The 7,887-nt window shown below is 47.7% G+C and overlaps 1 long non-coding RNA gene across 1 annotated transcript; it reads right to left on the bottom strand.

The window, feature by feature from the left end:
* Positions 1-3,449: 3,449 nt before the first annotated feature.
* LOC138836034 (uncharacterized) lies at positions 3,450-7,565 on the bottom strand. The gene is made up of 3 exons (XR_011374872.1): positions 6,733-7,565; positions 5,612-5,705; positions 3,450-4,292 (listed from the first exon to the last, which is right to left on the bottom strand). It is a non-coding gene; the product is annotated as an uncharacterized lncRNA (long non-coding RNA).
* Positions 7,566-7,887: the final 322 nt, after the last annotated feature.

Genomic DNA, 7,887 nt, shown 5'->3' with positions numbered 1-7,887 from the left:
TTACCACGTGAGCCACAGCTACACTTCTGACTTTTTGGTGGTTCCATGGAGAGAAGAGTCTCACCAGCTTTCCAGCTTATGGCTGGCTGCAATCTTTGATCCTGAGATGTCTGCCTCCCAAGAAGCCAGGATGTCAGGTGTGAGCCTGAGCCAGTGCCACGGACCGGCTCTGTCGGGACGATGGAGGACACCTGGTGGAGGTAACTGGAACAGGTGGGGAGATGGCAAACAAACAACTCACACACAAGAGGAGTGAATGCTGAGTGCGATTTATTGCAGAGGATAACAAGCTTTTATAGCAAAAGTCTCCATGAGAAAGGGCAAAAAGTTACACAATCTTGTTGCAAGGCTTCGTTCTTGGGTGGTCACCAGCTGGTCGCCTGATCTTGTTTTTTGGATGACGAGTTATGATGATAGGCACTTGTTTTCGGCTTTATCTCTATTTTTAAGAAATACAATTGGTTTTGATGTTTATCACCTATTAACCATTAACCAGAGCATATGGGCAAAGTGCTGGACAGAAAGGCATGAACTCTAGTACTTTATTATTATTTTTGTTTAGTTTTGTACTTTATGTGTTTTAAATCTTTTCTAAGCAATTGTGCTTCTTTGCCATTCTTCAGAGGGTCCCCAATTTGTGGCCAAAAATCATGATATTCAGTATACTTAGTTAAATCTGGCCATATATCAAATTTAAGCTCATAGTGTCTTCTCTGTAACCCATTCACAAAATTTTTTACTCTTTTTCATAGAGGCCTTAACTGTCTCATAAGGTCTTTCTTGTTTCTTTTTTTTTTTTTTTTATAATAAGCACTAGAGCTAGCAAGTCTCTCAGCAAATAGAGAGTAATAGGAAGTTCTTTCTCCTAAGTAGTTTACCCAACGGTTGCCATCCTTATCATACACACCTGTAAAAGGCTATGGATCTGAGGGAAGTCTTTGGGGTCCTCTAGATAATGGAGGATTCCACCGTTTTCTTTTGATAAGTCATTGCCACCTTCCATCTACCAACCTTTTAGGAATCTTATTTAGCTTTTGGTCTAAATATCCCTCTACATCTTTCTTATCTACAGGATATCTATATGGGTCTATTGTATATGTTTCAGGATTAAAGGGAAGTCTCCAATAGCCATGCACTCTTTTTGTTTTAGCCGTGCCGACAGCTTCTTGTAAATCTCTTACAAACAATTCCTTCTGCTGAAGTGACGTCATGAAACCCCCAATACTTTAATATTTACTTATGACTTGTCTAATAGCCTCCATAAGAGGGGCTTTTAGGGTAGCACTTAACTCTGGTGAGTTAGTCATATTCTTACGACACTCATCAGATGTTGGAGTCATCAACACTTCCAAGAAAGAGCCCTGAATAAGGGAACGTTGAGCATGAGTAAGTAGAACAAACAGCAGGAACAGTAAAAGATTAATAGGCACTCCTATACAGCGAAGAAAAGAAAAACAGGAACAGAAACACATCTTTCCCAGGGGCTTGCCAGCCTTTCCAGGAGGTAGGCCTCTTTGAAGCCCCATTCTCTGAGGTAGACTTCGGTGAAGTCCATTCTCAGAGGTAGGCTTCTGTGAAGCCCCATTCTCAGGTCTGAAAGTAGGTGTTCCATGCTAAGCAGACTCCGCCGGAGTAGGCGTGGCAGTGACGGGCACCAAAGCCTTTCTTTTGAGCTTCTTTTTATCTCATGTCAAGTAGCGAGCCCTAGTTAAAATAGTCATTTACAGGGGATCAAGTTCCTCTCCTAGGTCAGTTAATCCAAGGAGATGAAGTGTCTTTGGAAAAGCTAGTCTGAATTGGCCTGGGTGAGTATGTGTGTGTGTGTGTGTGTGTGTGTGTGTGTGTGTGTGTGTGTGTGTGTGTGTAAGTTTTGGGGATACCTACTCTATCTCTCTGGTTCCTTATCCTCCCTGTGGTGAGTACAACCAGGCTCCCCACCCCAAGGAAGGCGGGCAGGGGAGGGTACACAAGGTCACATTGAGTGGAATGATCTGAATTCTATCCTTCAACTGAAGCCTGGAAAGATAATGGAGAGAAGGAGAAGTTTAGAGGAACATCAAGAGAAGCCCATTATCTTTGGATACAAGTACCAGAGAGAAGACTGAATCCATCCTTTTTGGTAGTAAGGTAACAGACGCCCATTCTTCATTTATTTCATTATTTTTTGTGAGTCCTAGGGCTTGGATTCAGGGCCTGATTGTCATCCCTGAGCTTCTTTTACTCAAGGATGAGGCTCTACCACTTGAGCCACAGCACCACATCTGGATTTGTGTGTGTTGTGGGGTGGTTGTTGCTTTATGGGAGATAAGAATCTCACAGACGCTCCTGTCCTGGCTGGCTTTGAGTCACGTCCATCAGACCTCAGCCTCCCCAATAGCCAGGATGATGTGCAGGAACCACCGACACCTGACCACCACCATCCACTTATAATCCCCTAGGGCAAGTGCTGGACCACCTGCACTGCACCCCCTTGTGAGTGGGAAGCAGACATGGGTGGGTTTGATACTTCAACAGCCTACATACCTTTGAGCATTGTTCCAGGTCAGTCTGATGGCGGCTTCCTCGTCATACACAGCAATGACTTGGCTCTGTCACAAGAACAAATGTCCCCCAGGAGGTGGCAGTTCTGGGGTCTTTCCTCTTCACACTGCCCCCACTCCTCGAAATGACACCCCAGCAAAGCGATATAGACATAGAGTGAATTCATTTTCTTATAACCAGGGTCTGGCCAGAAAGGTAACAGTGAGGAATCCCGATGCAGACCAGCCTGAGCATATATTGAGACTCTATCTCAGAAATGCCCAAGACAGAAAGTCTTGGCTCGCATGTTAGAAGACCTGACTAGCAAGTCTAAAGCCTTGAATTCAAACCCTAATATACCAAAAAGAATCAGAAGCCCTGGTGCCAGAGGCTCATGCCAATAATCCTAGCTACTCAGGAGGCTAAGATCTGAAGATCACAGCTCAACATTTAAAATAGGGTTGGCCTCACCCATCAGACATCATGATAAGACCCAAAGTCTGAACCATGAAAGTGTGCTCCATATTAACAGGGCTCTCATCCTTACTAAGTGCTGGCCATGCTCTTTGTCCCCCTGGGGAGCCACCTCCTGTGGGCTCCACCCCCAGGTCCTCCTAAGCTCCTTCTGCCACCAACCAGGCCCAAGGAAGTAGACAGCTCCAGGACATACAAATCCCTTGGTCTTATAATTTAGCAGTGCTGAATCCCCATCAAGCATCTCACCCTTTCAGGTCCCCAGACCTCAGCCACAAAGTCCATGTACCCACCACAGAAAGCACGCAGAAGTTACCAAAGGGTCCACTGCTCCTTGTTACAGCCCACTTCCACACTCACATACACACACACACACACACACACACACACACACACACACACACACACACACACACACACACACACACACACACACACACACACACACACACAACCTGCAGGGGTGGTTCATGTTTGTCTTCCATGCTACTCAGGAGGCTGATGTTTGAAGATCACAGTTCAAAGCCAGCCCATTCTGGAAAGACTGTGAGGCTCTTATCTACAGTGAACCACCAAAAATCTAGAGGTGGAGCTATGGCTCAAGTGTCAGAGCAAAAGCTTTGATCACAGAAGCTCAGGAACAGCACCTAGACCCTGAGTTCAAGGCCCAGATCCTCTAACTCCAAACACACACACACAGACATAGACACAGACACAGAAACACACACACATGCACACACACACACACACACACACACACACACACACACACACACACACACGGACAGCCCAAGGCTTTGGCAGTCCCTGAGTACAGACCCATGAACTGTCTCAATTAGGATCACATCCTACCCTCAAGAAGGTGGCACTACCGACATCAGACCTACTATAGAAAAACCAGTAAGCCTCTCACATATCTGGAATGTATCATAGTCCAACATGGCAGTTCTTAATGTACATACTGCTATGTGGAAAACTTAGCCCCCTCTTTTTTTGTAGTTGGTCATGGGGTTTGAACTCTGCACCAGGGTGCTGTCCCTCAGCCCTTCAGCTGAAGGTGAGCAATATCCCACTTGAGCCACAGCACCAAATCCTGTTCTCTGGTGGTCCATTGGACATCAAGTCTCACAGACTTTTCTGCCCAAGCTGGCTTGGAACCATGGTCTTCACATTTCAGCCTTCTGAGTAGCTAGGATGACAGTTGTGAGCCACCAGCGGCTTCCGGCTTCACCTCGTCAGGCCACAATCTTCTTTCAACCCTTCACTTCAGACTTTGTCACCCAGCATCCAAATCCGTCCTTCAATGGAGAGAATACAGACATAATAATTCCACCCCTGCACCCATTTGCCCACTCCCTGCCTGCCACAGTCCAAGTCCTCTTGAAGCTCTGGCTTCAAACTGGGGCAAACGGGGAGTTCTTAAAAATGTCTATACATTGAAGCCAGCAGATGGTCTCCCAAACAAAGCCTCTCCCACACACACACCTCCACCATTTTGCTTTCTTTCTTTTTTCAGTTGTGGGGCTTGAATTCTGGGCCTGGGTGCTGTCCTTGAGTTCTTCAGCTCAAGGCAAGCACTCTACTACTTGAGCCACAGCACCACTTCCAGTTTTCAAGTGGTCCGTTGGAGATAAGAATCTCAGGGTCTTTCCTGCCCATGATAGCTTTGAACCATGATGCTCAGATCTCAGCTTCTAAGTACCTAGGATGGCAGCCATGAGCTACTGGCACCTGGCCAAAGATAATTTTCCATCCTTTTCATCCTATCCCCTCAGGAGACTGATATCTGAAGACTACAGTTGGATTCCACCCATGGCACAAAGTCCATTAAAACTTTTTTTCTACAATTAAACACCCAAAAATGTTGGAAGTGAAGCTTTGGCTCAAATGGTAGAGGACTAGCTTTGATCATCAAAGACAAGGGATAAAACCCAGTCCTTAGTTTCAAGCTTTTTCTAGCAAAGACCCACCCAAAAAGGGAAGCAGGTTGGTACACGGGAGCTCAAAGTTCACACATAATACTCAGGACTCCCAGAACAGACCCCATCCGGCTCTGATTCTCTAGATTCTATGTCCTACATCATGGCAGTCTTAGATGGGACTGACCATGCACCAACTTAGGATGTTGAAGTACAATCTCATACTGAGGATCCCCTGACCTTATCAAAGACTCAGGATCTCTCATTCTCCTGCATTGACACTGGGCAGCAAGGTGAGTTGCAGTTATCCAACCACAGGATGTGAATATGAAAGGATTTCTCTGCCAGGGACTCCAACTGGAGGGGCTCTAGGTCCCTCTCTCTCTGGAAGAAAAGTGCTGGTCCATCCCAGGAATGTTCCTAGGTTGTAAGTATCCTCAAAGAAACAACCCTGCTCAGAGCCCAGTGCCTCTTGTTTTCCCACCAGCCTCTATCCAAGCCTGCCCCACCTTCAGTCAGCCCTTTCTGAATCCCAGATCTGCCATGTAGACTAAAGGTTGAGCCAGCAAAGAGACCCACCTCTGCCTCTGAGAATGGCAGTCACATGGTCCTAGTGCCCTCTACAGGAAGTCTCGAAGTAACTCAGGTCTCCACTCCTTCCTCATTCCCTGACTGTCCTGTGCCAGTGGCCCACTTACCTCTGTCTATGTTGGCGGAATAAACACCGGGAGTGTCATCTTCTGATTGAGCCAACGAAAGTCCCGGTCCCCAAGGATGTACTGCACAGGCATCCTGCAGTGGACAACAGCCAGGCAGTCAATGGTGAACCCAAGGTTCCAGGACTCTTAATAGAAGTGTGGCTGGGTCAAAGACTCTATAACTGGTGGTCTATAGTGTCAGGAAAGGTCATGGCTCCAATGTCCTGAAACACCTGACCTTGGATCTTCCTACCTCTTCCCTCATCCCAACACCTCCCTAGCCCTTAGACAATTTCTTATTATCTGTCCAGGAAATAAACTTGCTGGGGCTGGGATAATTGAAACCTGGTGACCCCCCCTGAGCCCTAGGTCCTTCCTGAGGCTGCTTCCCCCTGCAGTTGGTGACCACACAGCTCCTGGATGTCATGAAGTTGCTGAAGGGTCAGTGGCTTAATCCTACATACTGGCTTTAGGCTCTGAAATGTTACCCACAGAGATTGTGAGTGGTTGGCTTTCTTGATCCAGGGACTCCAAACCAAGGCTCGCATGCTCCCTTCTTCCTTCCTTTCCTCTTTTTTTCCCCTTCATCCTTCCTTCCTCTCTCTCTGTTTCCTTCCTTTGTCTCACTCCTGGCCTTGAATTCAGAGCCCGGGTGCTGTCCTTGAGCCTTTTTACTCAAGGTGACCAGTCTACAGCTTGAGGTACACATCCATTTCTGGCATTTTCTTTTTGGTTGTTAGTTGGAGATAAGAGTCTTATAGTCTTTCCTGTCTGGGCCTTAAGCCTTGATCCTCCCATCTCAGCCTCCTAAGTAGCTAGGATGACAGGCATGAATCCCCAGCATCCAGTTCAAACCAAGGTTTCTTCATGTGCTGTGGAACCAGCACCAGAACCTTTCATCATCTATGACCCCCACTCCCTTACCTCCTTGAGCATGGCACATACTGTAACTCTTTGTTGGATTACTAAATGAGCATCTGTCTATTACAATATTATAGAAAAGTCCCATTCAATTCATGTAAGTATCCTGGGGCAGGGCGGGGGGAGGCAAAGCCTGATGTAGCTCTCCCACAGTTCTCCCTCGTCCCTCTTCCCACCCTCCTGATGCCACCACACTTAACTGTTTTGGCTCCCAGGATGTGAGCCACGATGTGCTCGTTGGATTCTGGGGCCACTGGGATGCCTATCTTCTCAAAGATCTCTGTCCAGTGGCGGACCAACTCTGTGGCACTCCATGCCCCCTCAGGTGTGAATGAGGTTGCCGTGAGCTGAACCCCTGGCTCAAGTGGCCTCCTTTCCTCTCCGTGGGGCCAGACAGGATGGTCCACTATATCTGGCCCCAAGTTTCATGTTACAGAGAAAGGATTCTCGAGGCATCCCGGATCTCTAAATCTCCCACAGTCCATTGCAGGTGCTGAAAATCATCTCTGCTCACAGCTGGCAGGCTGGGGATGGTGAGGTCACTCTCTGCTCCCCATGACATCCTTGACTGTGGTGGTCACCCTAGAGAGAGCTGTAGAAGAATCAGCACCTGCCAGAGAAAGGCAGTCAAGGCACGACATTCATAGCAGGAGACCATCTGGCTTGGGAACTCTGTGTGTGCCACTTTGAACTTCACTGTCTGACCGCTGAATTGGTTCATGTAATTTGACCCATGAACCCAGGCATTAGTGGAAATTGCCAGCTTCAAGAAAAAAAAAACCTGGAAAAGGTGGCATATCACTTGTCCCAATCAAATTTAAAGGGTTCCAAAATCAGTGGTCCCCTTTTCCTTCCAGACAGCCTACAGCAGGTTATAGAAACTGGCAATCAGAGAGCTCTAGCTAACTGCCACGGTATGATACCGAACAGGCTCCAGGAGGGGAAACTTGCCTACCACTGTCCAGCTGGAAACGGCCCAGGTGGGACACAAATTGGAGACTGCAGGACTCTAGGGAGGACTACACATGGATGCACTGCCCCAGGAGGGAATCCACGCCACCAGAGGGGGCCCAGAGCCCTCTGCCCAGATGCCCATAGACACCGTCAATGTCGTGGGTAAGGTTCTCCTCTCATCCTTGGTTGTGGTGAACCATCTGCCTTGTTACACCGTTCACCACTCCCCAGACACTCCTAGCTTCACAGCCCTTGCCCTACTCCCACCCATCTCATTCCTTAATTATGTTTGGCAGGCACATTCCCAACCCTTGAATTAGCTCCAACTATACACATGAGAGCAGAGTGTCTGGCTGGAAGAGTGTGGCTGTGGTCACACTGGCCTCACGAGACTTCTGGCT

Source organism: Dipodomys merriami, unplaced genomic scaffold, assembly GCF_024711535.1.
Source record: "Dipodomys merriami isolate MVZ:Mamm:240054 unplaced genomic scaffold, mDipMer1.0.p SCAF_247, whole genome shotgun sequence".
Classification (NCBI taxonomy): Eukaryota; Metazoa; Chordata; class Mammalia; order Rodentia; family Heteromyidae; genus Dipodomys; species Dipodomys merriami.
Note: the sequence above shows the minus strand (reverse complement) of the source record. Positions and strands in the feature narration are given on the sequence as shown.